General features: G+C 34.6%; 1 protein-coding gene and 1 long non-coding RNA gene across 6 annotated transcripts in view; one reads left to right on the top strand and one right to left on the bottom strand.

Annotated features, from left to right (window-relative positions):
• The window catches only part of ERBB4 (erb-b2 receptor tyrosine kinase 4), a 1157734-nt gene that overhangs the window by 109190 nt on the left and 1026237 nt on the right, over nt 1–22307 (top strand). The window lies entirely within an intron of this gene.
• LOC116597240 lies at nt 3453–15144 on the bottom strand. The gene is made up of 3 exons (XR_004288509.1): nt 15134–15144; nt 12990–12992; nt 3453–3531 (listed from the first exon to the last, which is right to left on the bottom strand). It is a non-coding gene; the product is annotated as an uncharacterized LOC116597240 (long non-coding RNA).

Raw genomic sequence — 22307 nt, 5'->3', positions numbered from 1 at the left:
AATCATCAAAGTTCAGTAGATGCCGTGTAGATCAGGGGTGTTATATACAAGCATACCTACACATATATATTCACCATTAATATAAAAGTTCCTCAGAGTTCCTGTGTGTGTGTGTGTGTGTGTGTGTGTGTGTGTGTGTGTTTCTTTATGCACACATAAAGAAAGGCAAGAGGAGAGAGAGGAAGAGAGAGATGAGATTTTTTGGAAAGATTAAAATATAAACTTGTGTGTGTCAGCCCCAGAATGAAATTATTAAAACATTGAAATACATAATTGGAAGAAAATGCACTATAAAAAAGGACTAATTTGCACAAGGTATAGCCACATTATTTTTAAAATAATTATTTTAATATACATTTAGCAATAAAATGCAATTAATTAACTGCAAAAACCGAAAATTGTAGTTTGAGATTTGATTTAAGCCCTCTATGAAGAGTGATGTCACAGTCACACTTAAAAGTAGAGAACAATGATAAATAGTATATTTTGAAAGTTGGCAGAATCTAAAATACCTCATAAAGTAGCTCAGATAATGTATAAATGAAAACACTGATGAGAAGTCTCAGATTGTAATTTTTGATATCAAAACATTTCTGAAGATAAATGTTTCAATATGTGAAAATTGATTCAGAAGGAAACTTTATAATTATAATTGAACTGAGAAGCTAATAATTCACATGATTAGCTGACTTATCCTACATATCAAGAATTTGATTATTAAAACATTTAGTGGACAGGGATGAAGAAATGAAAAATACATAAATTTTTCTGTTCCTCTTGATCGTGTTTTAAATGATGAATATCAACTAGCAAGAAAATTCTAGGAGAGGAAAAATGAAACACACTGATCTTGAAAGTGTTGTTCATTGACAGATGAATTTATATATAGTGAAATGTTCAAGGTATATAGGTAACCAGGAAGAAGAGGGGGAGGTGGAATTGTATTGAATTGCTTAGTACATTCAATTTTCCTCAGATCCAAAGAATATTCCCCCCTGAATCAGTATTACTTTTATAATATATATGACCAAAATGCAAATACATTTTCATTTTGAGGAGATTTTTTGATGTTATTGTCTAGTTAAGAATTGCTTAATACTTTGGGAGAAGTATGCAATTACTTTACAATAACATATTGATTATTGGGTACATTTTACAAGGGTATATATATGTATGCATATATCCATAGCACATTTATATGTGCTAAGTTCATTTATTAAAATTTCAATTTCAATTAGAAAATTTAAGAAGACAAGGCATTCAAATTGTTCAAAACTCAAAGACACAAAAGAATATTCATTGAATTTTTCCCTTTACCCCTGTCTTCCAGCCACCAAATTGTAGTTTCTAGAAATGACAGTGTTACTGGTTCCTTGAGGATCATTTCTGAGAGCTTCTATGATATCATTTTATAAAATTACATATGTATGGAGATATTTTTCTTACCCTCTTCTTTTACACAAATGATAACATATTATAAATTCTATTGTACCTTGCTTTAGAAAATACAATATGAAGACTGATCACATACTAGTAAATAAAATTAGATTTTTTAAATATATGGGCAAATGTCAGTATCATTGTCAGTATGATATATATGGGCAAATGTCAGTATCATCATAAAACTAAAGGTTATTAAAAACTGATTTTAACTTCAAAAGATTTGAGTGAAATCAATAATGAGGTAGATTTATAATACTAAATTACATTCTTGAACTTAGTATTATAACTATTTTATAATGACCTTTTCAAGAGAACTTTAAAAAAATCTGCTTACATCTTTAATCATTATTTATAAAAGATAGATTTGGCCATGAGTAGCTATATTCATATTTCTGGACAATATATTTTCATGGGTACATAGCTAACATTAGCTATCACCAAACCATTATTTTTCTGTACATCATAACTGAAATGAACATGGGTCACACTGTCTCTGGTAGAATAAGTGATTGGCAAATTGATGAATTGTCTTTCTGCTTACATTTTCATTCTGAAGACAAATAAAAGGATTTTTTAAAAATATGGACAGAGTACATGATATATTTGAGATTTCTGTAAGTATATATTGAATTTCCCAACTCTTCCCTCTCACAGCAACACTTCTACACTAAAACAATCTGTATGCTAACGTAGGGCAACTTTGGTTTATCTGTTAACTAGGTGAGCTAAGGCTATTAGTAGAGGGTGAACTCATTGTTCTAGTAACAAATCAACTAATTTGTGTAGCAAAGTTTGAGTATACTTATTATTTACTATTTGTCATTGGAAATACATTTGGAAAATCATAGCGCCCCCCCCCCCCGTTTTTTTAATATATAGCCTTGGAAAGTTGTTCCCTCCTGATTGGAAGTGGGAGAAAAGTGGGTTTTTGTGACCATGGATTCACTACACTCATTTCTTTTGGTTGTATGTGGTTTAGCTCAATGAAGAGTGATTAGAAGATGAGTCAACAGTGATATACAGAATTTCACTGTGGTGTCTTCCCTAGTTTCAGGAACTAGGGAATCATCATTATACAGTCTAGGCAGTGCCAGATACCACAGTAGTATTTGATAAGTGTTTATTTAATGAATAACCAATTTGTAGGTCTGAAAGTAGAACAAAGATTATTCTTTTGGTTCTGATAACTAAGTAGACATTTTGATCATAGAAAGGTCTGAAGCACAGAAGGTCTGTATAAGCCGCAAGGAGACTTGGGGTGGGGGGGGAGGAAATTCGAGATGGGTTATTAAAAGATATCTCCTTTTTGGTGGGGTGTTTGCCTGGTTTGGAGATCAGGGTAATGCTGGCTTCATAAAAAGAGTCTGAAAGTTTTCTTTCTGTTTCTATTTTTGCAAACAGCTTCAGGAGAAAAGGTATTATTTCTTCTTTGAATATTTGGTAGAATTCTCCAGGGAATCTGTCAGGTCCTGGGCTCTTGTTTTTTGGGAGATTTTTGATCACTGCTTCAATCTCATTACTAGATATTGGTCTGTTCAGGTTGTTAATTTCTTCCTGATTCAGTTTTAGAAGTTGATAGGTTTATAGGAATGCATCCATTTCATCTAGTTTGCTTAACTTATTGGCATATAAGTGTTGACAATAATTTCTGATGATTGTTTTCATTTCATTGGTGTTAGTCGTGATCTCTCCCTTTTCATTCATAATTTTATTAATTTGGGTCCTCTGTCTTTTCTTTTGGATTAGTTTGGCCAATGGATTATTGATCTTATTGATTCTTTCAAAAAACCAGCTTCCAGTTTCATTGATGTGTTCTACTGTATCTCTAGTTTCTATTTCATTGATCTCTACTCTGATCTTATTTCCCTTCTTGTGTGTGCAGTTGACTCAATTTGTTGTTGATTTTCCAGTTCTTTAAGGTGTAAAGAGAGCTGGTGTATTCTGGATTTTTCAATTTTTTTTGAGAGAGGCTTGGATGGCTATGTGTTTCCCCCTTAGGACTGCTTTTGCCATAGGTTTTGCACCGAAGAGTCTTCATTCTCTTTGGTTTCCATGAATTGTGTAAGTTCTTCTTTGATTTCCTGGATGCTGGGAAAATTGAATAGCCATGTGTAAAAGAATGAAACTTGGCCATTCTTTTATACCATACACAAAGATAAACTCGAAATGGGTAAAAGACCTCAACGTGAGGCAGGAATCTATCAAAATCCTAGAGGAGAACATAGGCAGTAACCTCTTCAGCATTGGCCACAGCAACTTCTTTTAAGATATGTCTCCAAAGGCAAAGGAAACAAAAGTGAAAATGAACTTTTTGGGACTTCATCAAGATCAAAAGCTTCTGCACAGCAAAAGAAAGAGTGAACAAAACAAAGAGGCAGCCCATGGAATGGGAGAAGATATTCACAAATGACACTACAGACGAAGGGCTGGTATCCAAGATCTATAAAGAACTCCTCTCAAACTCAGCACACATAAAACAGATAATCACGTCAAAAAATGGGCAGAAGACATGAACAGACACTTCTTCAAAGAAGATATACAAATGGTTAACAGACACATGAAAAAATGTTCATCATCATTAGCCATCAGGGAGATTCAAATCAAAACCACATTGAGATATCCCTTTACTCCAGTTAGCATGGCCAAAATCAACAAGACAGTAAACAACAAGTGTTGGAGAGGATGTGGAGAAAGGGGAACCCTCTTACTGTTGATGGGAATGCAAGCTGGTGCAGCCACTTTGGAAAACAGTGTGGAGATTAAAAATTAAAGATTAAAAAATTATAAATAGAGCTACCCTATGACCCTGCAAGTGTACTACTGGGTATTTACCCCAAAGATACAGATATAGTGGAAATAAGGGTTATCTATACCCTAATGTTCATAGCAGCAATGTTCAGTCACCAAACTGTGGAAAGAACCAAGATGCCCTTCAATGGGCGAATGGATAAAGAAGATATGGTCCATATATACAATGGAGTATTATGCCTCCAACAGAAAGGATGAATATGAATACCCAACTTTTGTATCAATACTGACGGGACTGGAAGAAATTATGCTGAGTGAAATAAGTCAAGCAGAGAGAGTCGATTATTGTAAGGTTTCACTTACTTGTGGAGCATAAGAAATAACATGGAGGACATTGGGAGATGGAGAGGAGAAGTGAGTTGGGAGAAATCAGAGGGGGAGACAGACCATGAGAGACTGTGGACTCTGAGAAACAAACTGAGGGTTTTGGAGGGGAGGGGAATGGGGGGTTGGGTGAGCCTGGTGGTGGGTATTATGGTGGGCACATATTATGTAGAGCACTGGGTGTGGTGAATAAACAATGAATTTTGGAACACTGAAAAAAAATTAATGATATCTCATAAGATGAGAAAAAATAAAATGTTTATTAGATATGATTAATAATGGTTGTGGTTAAGAATTATTAATTATATTATAAAATTTGCCATTTTTAAATGTTTGATCTTATATGATTAAACACAGATTTCCAAAATACTATTTAGGTTTTAATAATATATTTTGGTAACTAAACAAACAAACAAACTTTTTGGCCAGTTAAAACCGCAAAAACATCTTCCTATCATGTTGGCTCAGTCATTCAAATCTCATGGTCAAGTAAGTGTCTACATCCACCTAGTGAAAATGTACCTTAATTAAAGGTTCTGTTAACACATTAGATCGCCTTTTTAAAATTTGAATACACAAAGGCAAAGCTAACAAGAGACGGGATCAAATGCACAGGTTTTAATTAAAGAATCTTAAAAATAGATTCACATTCAGAATTATAATGATCGTTAGTCTGCTATGTTATGTAGATAGCAATTACTTAGCATTTAATCATTTTCATATACATATTTGTACACTAATGCAGAAGCTCATAGATAGAAATCTCATGCGTAGGTAAAAATAAGGTACATACATGCCATACTTACTTGATGCTCCGCCTTGCAGTGTGAACTGAAATGGTCAGTATGTCATTTTCCCACTGTAGATGCATATAAATTTGCCAGTGGTCACTTGACTACTAGCTGCACCTCTACATATGGTCTCTCTGTCTCAAAGGTGACATCTCTTCTTTCTATGATTTAGACTGTCACTGTCAGCTTTGGGCACCTTCTGATATCACTTTTTAAAAGATAATAGCTAAATTACAGAACTTGATATTGAATGTGGTGGCTGTAATATGTTTTCTGTCCACATGACTAACTGCCTCTATAAATATGGTTATCATTTGCATTTCTTTGCAATTGTGTTGTTTTTATTTGCCCTCTTCATAATCATCTCTGTAGAGTTAATGAATAGTGTTATGTCATTAGCTCTATTTAGTACTTATTTACTCAGATTATCTTAAATTTTTATAATTTCAATTTTATTACTGATTTCAAGTAATTATTTTGGTATCTTCTAAAAGTATTATAGTATTCTGCATACTTTGTTTCAAAAAATTGTAAAGTTATTATACTGTATGGTTTTTGAGGTAATTTTCATCTGATCAACAATTACTGGTAAATATTTCTACTGAAGGGGCGCCTGGGTGGCTCAGTGGGTTAAGCCGCTGCCTTCGGCTCAGGTCATGATCTCAGGGTCCTGGGATCGAGTCCCGCATCGGGCTCTCTGCTCAGCAGGGAGCCTGCTTCCCTCTCTCTCTCTCTCTCTGCCTGCCTCTCCATCTACTTGTAATTTCTCTCTGTCAAATTAATAAATAAAATCTTTAAAAAAAAATTTCTACTGAATAATGATATAAAAGCTGAGGCATTAATTTTGATAATTTTAAATTACATATTTGCATTTATATAAGGTGATTCTTTTTAGTATTTTAAATAGGTGATACACTATTGTTTAACTTGGTTATTCCTCTCCTAACAAAATTAATACAAATACAAAATACAGGTTTTCTGAATAGTTTATTAGTCTGTCTTTATCATAAGATGGTAGACCTCTAATGAGATGGTACTCTGTGAGAACCTTCAGAGTAGAAGCATAATATATACCTGGCGAAAGCTGGTATCATCTAAGTGACTTAAGACAAATTGTTAATTTGTTTTTCTATTTCTGCTGACTTTGCAAAGCAACAGTTTTTTTTTTTCTCTTCCCCCATGTCTTAATGTGTGAATGGTTTTGTGCTAGTTCACTCCAGCGTACAGCAGATACAAAGCATATGACATATTGTCCTGTCGAGAAACTAAAGGTATCATATTTAGTCAAGTCTGGAGTTTCCAAATCTGTGATAAATTTCAATGCTGTGTTATCACTGGGAGCATATCTAAAAATTCACTTTTCCATGTATGACATCACATCTTCATATTTGCTTCCCTGAAATGGTCTCTCCTTTCTACATGGTTGTCTTATATATCTTTCTGAGTTTAGATATCTAATCAAAGTTGTATGGATAATATTCTTTTAACTTCAAATACCTCAGACTTTTCAGAGAGTATTCTTAAATAAAAGTATTCACTTTACTTGTTCAGTTTTTAATCTCTTGTGATTACAATAATGTCTCCAATTCATTACTAAACAGAGCTTTGCAATCAGGTCAATATTCTGTGCTCTCAGAGAGCCCTGAAGAAAACAACATTTTTGATATCTTCAGATTTTTCTGTTATGATGATTTTTCTATTATGATAAGTTTCAGCAACCTCATCTCCTTCCACTTTATGATTCCTAAAGGAACTATTTTGAAAAACATCGATTTTCACCTTTACAATGTAAGAAGTCAAGCATGATGTGGAATTTCCCATTCTTATTTTACGATGGTATCCAAAAGTGTACAGTCCCCAAAGAAAGTAGTTTCTCGATACAATGAACAAAATTTTTTAGTCCTCCTTGGCAAACTGGATATTCGAAACAAGACTAGGTAATGCAAGGAAAGTATTGAGGCAATTGAAATTTTGGAATTATTGGTTACCATATGTATGGAACTCTACCATAAACACCCTTTGGTGTGAAAAGTAGCACCTGTCAGTGTGACCCTAAAGAGGATTTTCAGAAGTGGTGCTGAATACAGACCAATAAGTTTCAATACCATTTCTTGTAAGTAAGTAGAATCTCTAGAAAAGTATAGAATTTCTTATTAAATAAATGTGACCTGTCATGGGGAAGGCAATATTATTTTTTAAGTGTTCTTTTAACATATAACTTGCGATTTCTACTGAAATTCTTTGAAATAATGATCTATTAAGATATTGAATTTTGTTCAGGCTTTAAAAAATATTTGCCTTTCTGACCATGGGCTATAAAACCATCACCATGAACTGCAGACAAATGTGACCAATTGTGTGTCTCATCTTTATAGCATATTAAAAGTATTTAACCTAGAAATCTTAGCTCAGAGTGAAATGTCCATTTGCAGGAACCAAAAAGCCCCATAAAACCAAATATGTGAGTGTGTGTATAAAATAAAATATTATTGCTGTTAATCCATTCTTTTAGCAAACATTTATTGAGCCAGGCACTGTGTCCTGTGCTAATTATAGACTATCCCCTGTTCACATAATGCTTGTCATCTGCCTGGAAGGAGAGCCATTGAGCAGGTCATGGTAATTATGAGGTATGCCATGAGGGAGGCCGATTGTTACCACATCATGTTCTTTATGATACTGGAAGGATGGTTTATCAAGAGTTCTAGAGCAGGACTTTCGGAATAATGAGATTGTACTTCTGAATTACATACAGAATGGAACTTCTATAAAAGGCATGCTTAAAATGAAAAAAGCAAAAACCCTGACTGGAAAGACAAAGAGCTGCCTGGATGTGATTCAGACTTTGATTTGTTGAGGGGGAAAATTCAAACAGATTCCATTCTCCTAGAATTAAAGCACAACATGTATACATTTGAAGAGTTAAATATAAGACCTTGCCAAAAAAATCATTTAATAAATATATTTGTAAGAAAACAAAGTATTTCCCTGAGATTTAAATTTGATTTATATTAAGCATATATCAAACTGGCTATACCTTTTCATTTCTCCAAACATTAGCTTCCTAAGTGGAAGATTAAATTGTGCAATCTTGAATTTACTTTCTGGAACAGTTTCCAGAAATATATTAACATATAAGGAGACATAATTAACTGGTGAATGGTGTATGTAACACTTCTGAAATTTGGATTTACTTGTGAATGCTATAAAATAGAAATATCTATCAGGATAATATATTTACATATTAAGAAAAGATATGAATGTCTGATATTCTCAGAATCTTTTCTGAAAGTTTACTAGATCTTATAGGCTTCATAATGTACTTGGTCATATAATTTTTATATAACTTTGCAGTTAGAACAAAATCATTTTAATGTAGCATATTTGAGAAATATATTGAGCAAAATAGTGTAAATAAGTAGACATTATATTTTCAAGAGGAAAACACAATAAAACTTTCTCACTAGAGCTCATAATTGTGTCATGATGCATGAAGCTTTACAGATTGCAAATATAATCAGTATTCTGGGTCCTGTCCACTTTAGAACAGTACACTGATTAATTCAGTTCTAGGTATGGATTGGTTGCCTAATATATTCAAGTGTTTTTTTAAAATATTCAGGTGTCTTGAGCATAAATTATATAAAAGTGAAAAAGATGCATTTCATTCCTAATATAGTCCTAATAGCAAGTCCTCAAAAATTAAGTTAAAAAATTGGTAAATGAGGAAGTGAATCAATTAAATTTGAGCTCTTTAAAAGAGGACATATACTATGTGTTAAACACATATATATATACATACATTTGCATGTATGTCTGTATGTGCACACATACAGTATTTTAAAATCATAAGTAAAATGACTATTACACACTGAATGCTTGTCTTCCCCCCAAATTCATAAGGTGAAGCTCTAACCCCTAATTTTTTGTCATTTGGAGTTGAGGACTTTTGGAGGTATAGATGAAGTCAGGAGAGTGGTCCTCTCATGGTGGGATTAGAGCCCTCATAAGAAGAGGAGGAGATAGGAGAACCTGCTTGAGCTTGTGCACTCTCTCTTTGCCTCTCCCCGTGCATGTGCTAAGGAAGCAACATGTGAGCACTTCTCACGGAGAAGCCCATCTACAAGTCAAGAAGCAGGTCCTTGCAAAAGAACTGAATCTGTCAGCTCCTTGATCTTGGACCTCTCAGCTTCCAGAACTGTGAGAAATAAATGCCCGTCGTTTAAGACACCCATCCTACAGTATTTTGTAAGGGTAGCACAAGCTGATAAAACAATGTCTAATTTAGGATGAAGAATTATTCAAAGTCAAATCCATCTTGTCTTTTTGGCTTATTTACATGTTTAGTATGATTCTGAAGAAGTACAATCTGTGGGTACCCACATACACAGTTGGGCAGGTGTCTACAATATCTCCTGTTTAGTGTGTTTATCTCCACTACTTCCAAAATCAGACCAAATCTTGACTCTTGGTCTCCCCCTTGGCATCTGGTTGCAATGACTTCATATCATATGATTTGGTGTCATTTGTAGATACTGGAAAATCACCTATCTATCTGCTCTGCAAGACACTGTAATTTCGGAAGGTCGGTTCAAGTTTTCCTATAACAATTTAGGATGCAGAGTGAATTTTGAAAGTATTCTTAAAGTTTAAAAAAATGTGAATCTATAGTATTGTTTGAAAAAAATATAAGCCAAGAGTATAGCATATCTTGTTTCTCTACAAATGGAAAGTATAAGTACTTCTGCTTCTTTGAAGCTTTAGTATTTGTACTAAAATTCTATATTTAATAAACTTAATTATAATAAACTGAACTGTGTAGGATTATATTATAGAACAAATTCAAGGTGGAGACACCAGAAACACTAGGTGTCTAGGTAAATCTTGCTTTACATTAAAATCTACCTAATTGTTGCTGTGATTTGTGTGGTAAATCACTTAAGTTTCTTAAATAAGAAAATATTTTGAATTAGAGGTTAGTTAATTAGCAATCTAAGGGAGGTACAATTAATTTCAATAAAAAAGAACTTCTTGGGGCTCCTGGGTGGCTCTGTGGGTTAAGCCTCTGCCTTCGGCTCAGGTCATGATCTCAGGGTCCTGGGATCAAGCCCCATGTCCGGCTCTCTGCTCAGCAGGGAGCCTGCTTCCCTCTTTCTCTGCCTGCTTCTCTGCCTGATTCTCTGCCTACTTGTGATCTCTGTCTGTCAACTAAATAAATAAAATCTTTAAAAAAAAAAAAAAGTATTTCTTAAGTTACTGGGGCACATGGATGGCTCAGTCTGTTGATTGTCTGCCTTTAGCTCGGGTCATGGTCCCGGGTCCTGGGATCAAACCCCTCACTGATCCCTGCTCAATGGGGAGTCTGCTTCTCTCTCTCCCTATGTCCCTCCCCCTTGCTTGTTCTCTGTCTCTGTCTCTCACTCTCAAAATAAATAAATAAAATCTTAAAAAAAAAGTACTTCTTAAGTTACTAATTTAATGTTTTTTAAAAAGAATGTCTAATTCCTTCTTTTCTCCTTAATTAATATCATTTTTTTGGTATTTTTAATGCTATAAGAGTTGAAGAAAACCAAGTGTTTTTATTTATGAACTTTGATTATAATACAGATGTTAATTTTATTTTTTTTTAACAAAAGCAGGCTCTCTTGATAGAAAATTACTGTTACATGGAACTAATATGAAAATTTAGGCTCTTGGCTGGTACAGAATACACTGATTTGAACTGTTTTATTTATTTATTTTTAAAGATTTTATTTATTTATTAGAGAGAGTGAGAGAGCATGAGAGGGGAGAAGGTCAGAGGGAGAAGCAGACTCCCCACAGAGCTGGGAGCCCAATTCAGTCCTGGGATCCTAACCTGAGCTGAAAGCAGTGGCTTAACCCACTGAGCCACCCAGGCGCCCCTGACTTGAACTATTTTAAATAATACTCTCTACTCTAAATTATATATTTAAACATTATAGTGTAATTAATACATTTGGAGAACACTAGAAATGCCATCACTGGAAATTACCAGGAACTAGATTTACAACACTAATAAGCAGTTTTTCACATACTATTGATAATTTAATATTAAGATTGTAGGAATTTGTCAGCATACCTTCTCATATTTTTTTCAAAGGAGTGCCAATTTAAACTGAAGAGTATCTCATTTCTGTGTTATTAAGACAAAGTAGTCCTCAGGGAAGATCCATTATAGTAAGTGTATACTAACTGATTAAATGATAGATCATGTTTCAAAGATATAGGGGAGCAATAATTTTCATTGAGAACCATTAAAATTTGAATGTAGCTTAGCATTGACTACCTACATTGTTTATTTTATTTATTTAAATTCAATTATCCAACATAGAGTACATTAATTTCAGATGTAGTGTTCAATGATTCATCAGTTGCATATAACACCCAGCACTCATCACATCATGTGACCAAGCTATTTGTTAAGCTTAAGTTTGCCATTACTTATTTTTTGTCTTTCTGATTTCCATGGATTTATTGAGTTCTTGTTTTGTTAATTTAAGACAGTGTAGAGTAAGTGAAGTATACAATCTTGATTTTTTTCCGTTAAGATATCAATAGACATTGCTATATATGCCACAAATTCTTATGATTAAAAAGTATGTAATAAAAATTATTAAAATATTTATCTAACATTTGCTTTGACTAGAAATATACAAGATAAACCTTAAAGGAACTTTTTAATTAGACTGATAGTGTAATTCAAAAATTATAAAGATAAAATCCATCTCCTGATTGTTTTATCTTAAATGCTAATTTTTGAGAATTTCAAATAAAGTATAAATCTTTTCTTCCTCTTCTCAGTTAGTATATTTTTCTCAGATGTGTATTCCCTGTAGAAAATCAATTTATGATACTATCTTATCAAAGGCCATATCATGAGATTTTGAATGAAAGGAAGTGGAAAACATCTTCGTTTAGCAAATAAAGTTGGATCTGATGAAATTAAGGATTTACATATGCTGATATTATCTTGTGGATTAGTCAAGCTTTGAAACACTGTGAACAAATCTGCCAATAAATGAAAGGTAAAGGAATCATTATTTCTAAGGTATACCTGTAGACTGCATTAAAGAAAGAATTTCCTTGCTCAGTCTCTGTGGTGACCCCAGAATACATATATATTTCAGTAGTATGCTGCATTGCTAACAATGATGTAGGATTTGAACTTGGGTGTTTCACAAAGTGTGTGTGTGTGTGTGTGTGTGTGTGTGTGTGTGTGTATACACATCAGTTAATTCAATCTTGTCGTGGTTTTAAAGGCTTTATTCAAATTTTATATGAATGCATAATGTGGGTTTGAATGATTCAAGAATAGGCGGTTTGAAGTTCAAGAGTTTTAATTCAGATATTATAGATATTTACTTTCTTTTTAAACATAGGAAGAAAGGATCTTGAAAATGAGCAAATGTTTCTGAACCACTTTCCTAATGGTTGCGTCTTTTCACAAGGCTCTAGTGGTGTGAGCCAGATCTCTCCAGTAAAGGATTGAAAGGATATTGTGAACAGTACACTATTGTGCATTTCTATCAAAGGCAGGAAACTGGAGAGCTTGATGTGTGTCTTAATTCTCCAACTTCTTGTCTTTTCTGCCATGTTTTCTACAGCCTGTTCATTTTGATGTGGCAGATAAATAGGTATGGGTGGACCCAGTGGGAGGATAACTTTCCATTGATTGAGTTGGCAAGGACTGATGCTTCAGTAACAACTACCCTTCGTGTCTTTTGCAATCCTATTAGCAAACAAATACAAGTCAGTAGAAAGTTTTGGTGATGGATCTATGCATGGCTGACTTCATGAGTCTGTAATCTGTGTAGTTAGTTACAGAAGGCTCTTCGCTTATAAGGGCTCCATGCTTTGTTGTTGCCATGTTGAAATTCTCGATTTGGATAAAGAACTTTACATTTTCATCTTGCACTGGGCCCTGCTAATATTGTGTGGTTCCATGGTAAATATCATAAACTGAATGAAAAACAGGAATGCTGTAATTCTTGCATGCTGTTAAATAGACCCATATTTGTGTTTGTCATCAATACTTAGTTTATTTTTTCAAAGAGGAGTATAAACACTGGTAGAAACTCAGTTTAGAGTTGTGGTGCTGTATAGCCAGGCTTTCATATTCATATTTAACCAAATATTTGTTACTTTGTCCTAGAATATCTATCTATATATATCAATGATATACACAGTATATCAGTATCTTCCAAGTAATAAATTTGATGATGATTAGATATTAATATAATTTTAGTCTTCAAGTGATTTGGAAAGTCTCCTGTTTGATATGCTTTTTCCATTCAAATGACTCTCTGCTACTATTCCTGTATTTATTTACTAATATTTTCCCACCATTTCTAGATGTCATTTTCTTCAGCTGTATGGGATGAAAAATATACAAATACAAATATAAAGAGTAAATAGAACCTTATATAAACTTTTTTAAAATTGTGCTACTACTTTATTAAGTTTGTCTTATTTTTTATTAGATTGATTTATTTTATTTTAGAGAGAGAGAGAGAGCATGTTGGGGGCAGGGAGTGGGAGAGAGAGAATCCTAAGCAGACTCCCTCTGAGCATAGAACCTGATGGAGGGCTCTTTGAGGTCATGACCTGTACTGAAATCAAGACTCAGACGCCCAATTGACTGAGTCACCCAAATGCCCCACGTTGTCTTGCTTTTAATGGAGTCTTAGGAAGGTAAGCTAGAGCTAATTTCAGACAAAGGAATGATCTCTACACCTAGTTATAAAATAGGCATTACAAAATAAAGTAAGTGGTAAAACATGTGCCTTTTTCCTAAATTCAGTTAGAGCCAAAGTACTTCCTCTCTCAGTTCTTGGATCATTTCTTCCACTTCTAAGATACCAAAGTAGGTAAGTGAGGTTTGACAGGAAAATTAGGCTCCAGACCTACTGCAGCAGGATAATGTTCTCATCAGACATCTTCCTGAAATCATCATCAGATTCAGTTTAATAGATTCAAAGAGTCATTTGTTGTGAAACAAAAATCATGTTACTCCTAGTTGAATTAGCACTAGGTTGGCAGAGCTTAAGGCAACTTTTGGCCTAGTTGATGTTTGGATTCAGTTCTCTGAATGTTTATTTCAAGCCAAATGTCTAACTAGACAGAAATCTGTGCATGTAGTCATTTATTGTGACAACAACTACATCATTAGACAAACCAGTCTGGTCACAGACTGAGTTAGCCTCCATGTCCTTAGCCAGCTTCCTTCTGTGGGTTGCAGTTTAAATTAGTTCAATATGCTTTCTCGTTTAGATTCGTATGAAACAGAAAGAAAGCTAGAGGGGGAAAGTGCTATACTCATTTCAAATTTATGCATATTGTAGGTCTAGGAAGGAATTGTTAAACTTCTTATTTTTATTAGGATCAAAAAACTTAAAGTTAAGTACCCAACTTATCAATTTTATTTAAAATACTAAGATAGGGGCCTTGAATTTTCTTTAAACTAGTCACATTAGAAAGCTCTGAATTTTCAGAATGAAGCAATTCAGTGCTATATAAAGTTTTTACAGCATTTCAGAATTCCAGGAGAAAGATCACCTTCCAAATTGTAGATGAACTTCTGGTATGCAAGACACCTCTACCTACTAAATGCACTGAGCCTACTAAATTGCAAATATTAAATCATTTTGATTTTTTAAAGTTCTTAGTTAAAAGAATATAGAATGAAAATATAATTTTTATAGCCTTTCACTAATAGGGCAATGAATCTGCCAAATTAGAAGTTTTACAAAACATTCTTCTACATAAAGTACTCTAAGTGGTGATATTTAGTGATAAAGCATGTTACTGTTGAAATTTAAAGGATTTCTAATAGCAGTCAGGAAATTTCAGAGATGAAGTCCCATGAGATACTGCTAGGTTATTTTTGAATTTTATGTTATATGTACCTATGTGTATGTTTAGGAATATGGTAGCACCTCCTTATGTTTATATCAATTTAAGGAGAATTTTAACAGAAATGATCTTATCAGATTTTATTAATTCTGGAAAGTAGTAAACTGGTATTTTACCCCTATTTTACAGATTAAATATTTTAAAGTTATTTTAAAGATTAAATAAAACCCTAAGATTCTGAAAGCTTAAGTAAGCTTACCCATTTCTGTAGCTATGAAATATCCTGGAGTATACTGTGTGTTTTGGCTGTTTTTTTGTTTTTTGAAGACTCTTTTTTCTGGAACAGAATCACTGTAGATAATCTGTTACCAGCAAAAGATAACTGAAGTATTATGTGACTGTCTATGAATGCACACATGTGTACATATTCATATAAGAGTAAATTCAGGGCACCTAGCTGGCTCAGTCAGTAGACCATGTGACTCCTGATCTCAGGATTGTGGGCTCAAGCCCCATGTTCGCTGCAGAGATTAGTTTAAAAAAAAAAAAAAAGAAAGAAAATCTTCTTAATATAATTTTGGCAATACTTATTAGTCTAAATAATAAGAAAAAATGGGAATACAGACCTGATCTGAGTAATGATTTTAAGCACAGGGCTTTTTCTGCTTTACCATGCAAACTCCAGTATATTGTTTACATTCCTTTCTTCAAAAATTAACCAGATGCTTTCCATTAGCAAACATAAGATAAGCAAGGTATACAAACTATAGGACTGCTTTATAGTTGTATTCCTTCCAGCCAGTATTAATTAGGATCATCATAATTAAATTACACTTGGGTAAAGATGGCTTTTCAGTTGAGTCAATGGAATATAACTTCAATATTCTGAGTAATTTTTATGATATAACCGGATGTATATGTAGTTATTTAGCTTTTCCACACATTTGAAATCATGAGTAAATGAGACACTAGATATACAAGGAGTTTGCATGATAAAAATACTATTCAGTTCCGTCTGTATTCACATACCACAAAGTGGTGCAGAGGGAATTACCCTGTTCATCAGATTGATGTAGATTAAAAACCTTGGCAATTAGGGGCTTAAAATTTTATTGTTTATGGCTAAATTTATGATCTGTTTTTCAAATGCACTAACATCAAGTGGAAATGTATTTTAAATGTAAAACAAGAGTTACCTCATTTCAAATTATATATGTAATTGAGTACATTTGGAATGGAAGCTTTAGTTGAGACCTGAGGACAATAGGAACCACATTCCAAAGTATAAGACTGTCATGATCAATTTGGAAGAAGAAACAAAGTGGAAACTAGTGTTGGGATTCTTAAACACTTTACCAAATTTGAGGAGAAGATTGAAGAAGATTTCCAGAGAGATTCTGGTGTACTGTGATTTCCATTCCCAAATCCTACAGAGCACGATGGGTATAGGCATATTTCTCTTCATGAGTGTGCTTTTAAGAAAGTCAAGGAAAGGGTTTATCAGTTTGAAGAATATGGTGAACTGGTATGTGAAAGATAGGCTGATTAATTACCTTGACTTCGGAAAACAACCAAGACATGATTGTTGGAATTCCAGACTTTCAGGAAAAAAAAAAAAAGATTAAATCTTTCCCATGGACCAGTTGAGGGACACAGGAACAATCCTGTGAGGCGTCATTTTAATCCTGTTCAAAAGGATGGTCTGGAGGATCAAAATAGTCTTTGCAGATAGAAGCTGCTGATATTACAAGATAATAAGGGACGAAGATTGTTGCATCCATCCTTGTCAGGGTAATTTTAAGTACGAAAATCTCAACGAGGCAGGGAAGAGGAGGGAATATGTCTTCCTAAATGAAAAATACCTGAGAGAGAAGAATCACTTTAAACAGTTGGCAAGTTCTGGGAGCTCCAGTACTAGCTCCTCACCAATCCAGTAAAAGCCTCCTCTCTTCATAGCTTCCAAGCTGGAAGGTTTTAGAAATTGGCATTAGCAAGCTGAGGGAGAAGGGATAAGAATACAAGCCAGGGAAAGAAGCCATTATGTGGCCTTTTCTTTGGCTTACGCATCAAGATAAGTATCACAATAAGTATTTTTTTTTTCATTCATTGACTATTTTGATGTAATTTCTTTCCTCGTATATGTCAATATGTTTTTCTAACTTTTGATTTCACAAATATATATTGAAGACATTTCTAAAATTTATAGGAATCATCTGGATAGGTAAACAAGTTATGCTATAAAGATACATAGTTGAATTTGGTGAAGGGTATCATTTAAAGACTACTTTTAACCTTCTAAGTTTATTGGCTATGCGACCGAAAAATACGACTTTGAAGCCAACAGAAAAGGAATAAATGCCTATATCTGATCCATTAATTTTAAAACATAAATAATGACTTTTTAGTTTGGATTCTGATTACACAGATGACATTATCTCACTTTAAGTATTAAATAATTTTAGTTGTTTTTGTTTCATTATAACACCAAAAATTTTTATAATAAAATAGTTTAGATCATTTTATTTAAATGTTTTATGTTCTAACTTTTAAGACTGTTGTGTCCAAGGTATCTGCATGGCTCAGTTGGTTAAATGACTCTTGACTTTGGCTCAGGTCATGATCTTGGGGTTGTGAGATGAAGCCCCACGTTAAGATTAAGATTTTCTCTCTCCCTCTCCTTCTGCCCCCTCCCCCTAAAAAAAAAGACTGACATGTTCTAATTTGTCTAAATACAAATTTAACAGTAATTATAAAATTTTTATTATAGTATTATAAAATTTTTGCCTAGGACTTCAAAAGCCAGTCATCACAGAGTGTAGCTGTATTTCATTATTTTGATGTTTCGTATTTCCCCCAAATAAATTATTTTGAGAATTTACATATGTATATAAATTTATGTGTGTATATAAATTTAGGAATTTATATGTGTATGTAAGGATAAATGTACATATCTCTATACGTGTTAGAAACTTGTTGTAATCTTGAAGTGGAAAATAGCATACCCTCTAACAAAACATATTTATATTTAGTTTCATATTTTTCTTTTTTAGCTAATATGTAGTCTCGTAGCATTCTAAAAAGTGTGCCGAATTCTTGCCTTAAGTTATTCTCAAGCTTAGATGAAAAAATGAGAGGAGAATATTATTCAGTGAGAGCACACAGTCACTTCATTCTGTAGAGAGGCCTTATACATAATTTTAAACAAACATTAAGTGATTTCCCAAACTAAGAAAGCTTCAGTGAAAAAACAGAAAAATAGAATTCCCTTAAAAGAAGTCCATATATATCTTCTGTATTCTCTTATTTTAAATGTACCTCCTCACGGATTTCTTTAAAAAATAAAATAACCTCGGGGGAGGAGTCAAGATGGCGGAGAAGTAGCAGGCTGAGACTACTTCAGCTAGCAGGAGATCAGCTAGATAGCTTAGCTAAAGATTGCAAACACCTGCAAATCCATTGGCAGATCGAAGAGAGGAGGAGCAGCAATTCTAGAAACAGGAAAACAACCACTTTCTGAAAGGTAGGACTGGCGGAGAAGTGAATCCAAAGCGACGGGAAGATATACCCCGGGGGAGGGGCTGGCTCCCAGCAAGCGGCGGAGCAACGGAGCACAAAATCGGGACTTTTAAAAGTCTGTTCCACTGAGGGACATCACTCCATAGGCTAAACCGGGGCAAAGCCCACACGGGGTCAGCGTGGCCTCAGGTCCCGCAGGGTCACAGAAGGATCGGGGGTGTCTGAGTGTCGCAGAGCTTGCAGGTGTTGGGACGGGAAAGCTGGCTATAGAGACAGAGCTCACAGCTCGGGGTTACCTTGAACCGGTCGCAGGCTCGGTGAGCTCGGAGCTCGGCCGGAGGTCAGGCATACGGGAGTAATTGGGCGCTGTACTCTAAGGGCGCACTGAGGAGTGGGGCCCCGGGCTCTCAGCTCCTCCAGGCCAGAGACCAGGAGGCCGCCATTTGTATTCCCGTCCTCCGGAACTCTACGGAAAGCGCTCAGGGAACAAAAGCTCCTGAAAGCAAAGCCTAGCGGATTACTCAGACCGGCCCCTGGTAAGGAGGGTGCAATTCCGCCTGGGGCAAAGACACTTGAGAATCACTACACCAGGCCCCTTCCCCGGAAGATCAACAAGAAATCCAGCCAAGACAAAGTTCACCTTCCAAGGAGTGCGGTTTCAATACCAAGGAGAGCAGCAAAATTCCAGAGGAGGAGAAAGCAAAGCATGGAACTCATGGCTTTCTACCTATGAATTTTTAGTCTTGCAGTTAATTTAATTTTTTCTTTTTCTTTTTATTTCTCTTCTTCTGCTAAAATTTTTTTTAACTTTTACCCTTTTCTTTTTTAATGTTTTTTAACTAGATTAATATATATATTTTTTCTTTTTTATACTTTTCTTTATTCGTTTTCTTTTTTTAATTCTTTTCTTCTTTTTTTTTTCTTTCTTTTGGAACATCTTTTTATCCCCTTTCTCCCCCCTCACGATTTGGGATCTCTTCTGATTTGGTTAAAGCATATTTTCCTGGGGTTGTTGCCACCCTTTTAGTATTTTCCTTGCTCCTTCATATACTCTTATCTGGACAAAATGACAAGACGGAAAAATTCAACACACAAAAAAGAACAAGAGGCAGTACCGAAGGCTAGGGACCTAATCAATACAGACATTGGTAATATGTCAGATCTAGAGTTCAGAATGACAATTCACAAGGTTCTAGCTGGGCTTGAAAAAGGCATGGAACATATTAGAGAAACCCTCTCGGGAGATATAAAAGCCCCTTCTGGAGAAATAAAAGAACTAAAATCTAACCAAGTTGAAATCAAAACAGCTATTAATGAGGTGCAATCAAAAATGGAGGCTCTCACTGCTAGGATAAATGAGACAGAAGAAAGAATTAGCGATATAGAAGACCAAATGACAGAGAACAAAGAAGCTGAGCAAAAGAGGGACAAACAGCTACTGGACCATGAGGGGAGAATTCGAGAGATAAGTGACACCATAAGACGAAACAACATTAGAATAATTGGGATTCCAGAAGAAGAAGAAGAGAGGGTAGCAGAAGGTATATTGGAGAGAATTATTGGGGAGAATTTCCCCAATATGGCAAAGGGAACGAGCATCAAAATTCAGGAGGTTCAGAGAATGCCCCTCAAAATCAGTAAGAATAGGCCCACACCCCATCACCTAATAGTAAAATTTACAAGTCTCAGTGACAAAGATAAAATCCTGAAAGCAGCCCGGGAAAAGAAGTCTGTAACATACAATGGTAAAAATATTAGATTGGCAGCTGGCTTATCCACAGAGACCTGGCAGGCCAGAAAGAGCTGGCATGATATTTTCAGAGCACTAAATGAGAAAAACATGCAGCCAAGAATACTATATCCAGCTAGGCTATCATTGAAAATAGAAGGAGAAATTAAAAGCTTCCAGGACAAACAAAAACTGAAAGAATTTGCAAACACCAAACCAACTCTACAGGAAATATTGAAAGGGGTCCTCTAAGCAAAGAGAGAGCCTACAAGTGGTAGATCAGAAAGGAACAGAGACCATATACAGTAACAGTCACCTTACAGGCAATACAATGGCACTAATTCATATCTCTCAATAGTTACCCTGAATGTTAATGGGCTAAATGCCCCAATCAAAGGACACAGGGTATCAGAATGGATAAAAAAACAAAACCCATCTATATGTTGCCTCCAAGAAACTCATTTTAAGTGCGAAGACACCGCCAGATTTAAAGTGAGGGGTGGAAAAGAATTTACCATGCTAATGGACATCAGATGAAAGCAGGAGTGGCAATCCTTATATCAGATCAATTAGATTTTAAGCCAAAGACTATAATAAGAGATGTGGAAGGACACTATATCATACTCAAAGGGTCTGTCCAACAAGAAGATGTAACAATTTTAAATATCTATGCCCCCAACGTGGGAGCAGCCAACTATATAAACCAATTAATAATAAAATCAAAGAAACACATCAACAATAATACAATAATAGAAGGGGACTTTAACACTCCCCTCACTGAAATGGACAGATCATCCAAGCAAAAGATCAACAAGGAAATAAAGGCCTTAAATGACACATTGGACCAGATGGACATCACAGATATATTCAGAACATTTCATCCCAAAGCAACAGAATACACATTCTTCTCTAGTGCACATGGGACATTCTCCAGAATAGATCACATCCTCGGTCCTAAATCAGGACTCAACCGGTATCAAAAGATTGGGATCATTCCCTGCATATTTTCAGACCACAATGCTCTGAAGCTAGAACTCAACCACAAGAGGAAGTTTAGAAAGAACCCAAATACATGGAGACTAAACAGCATCCTTCTAAAGAATAAATGGGTCAACCAGGAAATTAAAGAAGAATTGAAAAAAATCATGGAAACAAATGATAATGAAAATACAATGGTTCAAAATCTGTGGGACACAACAAAGGCAGTCCAGAGAGGAAAATATATAGCGGTACAAGCCTTTCTCAAGAAACAAGAAAGGTCTCAGGTACACAACCTAACCCTACACCTAAAGGAGCTGGAGAAAGAACAAGAAAGAAACCCTAAGCCCAGCAGAAGAAGAGAAATCATAAAGATCAGAGCAGAAATCAATGAAATAGAAACCAAAAAAACAATAGAACAAATCAACAAAACTAGGAGCTGGTTCTTTGAAAGAATTAATAAAATTGATAAACCCCTGGCCAGACTTATCAAAAAGAAAAGAGAAAGGACCCAAATAAATAAAATTATGAATGAAAGAGGAGAGATCACAACTAACACCAAAGAAATACAAACTATTATAAGAACATACTATGAGCAACTCTACGCCAACAAATTTGACAATCTGGAAGAAATGGATGCATTCCTAGAAACATATAACTACCACAACTGAACCAGGAGGAAATAGAAAGACTGAACAGATGCATAACCAGTAAGGAGATTGAAATAGTCATTAAAAATCTCCAAACAAACAAAAGCCCAGGGCCAGACGGCTTCCCAGGGGAATTCTACCAAAAATTTAAAGTTTTTTTTTTTCTTTTTTTTCCTTTTTTTTTTTTTTTTTAAG

The sequence above is a fragment of the Mustela erminea genome, chromosome 8 (genome assembly GCF_009829155.1).
Source record: "Mustela erminea isolate mMusErm1 chromosome 8, mMusErm1.Pri, whole genome shotgun sequence".
Classification (NCBI taxonomy): Eukaryota; Metazoa; Chordata; class Mammalia; order Carnivora; family Mustelidae; genus Mustela; species Mustela erminea.
The sequence above is the reverse complement of the archived record's forward strand: the minus strand, read 5'-3'. Positions and strand labels throughout refer to the sequence as shown.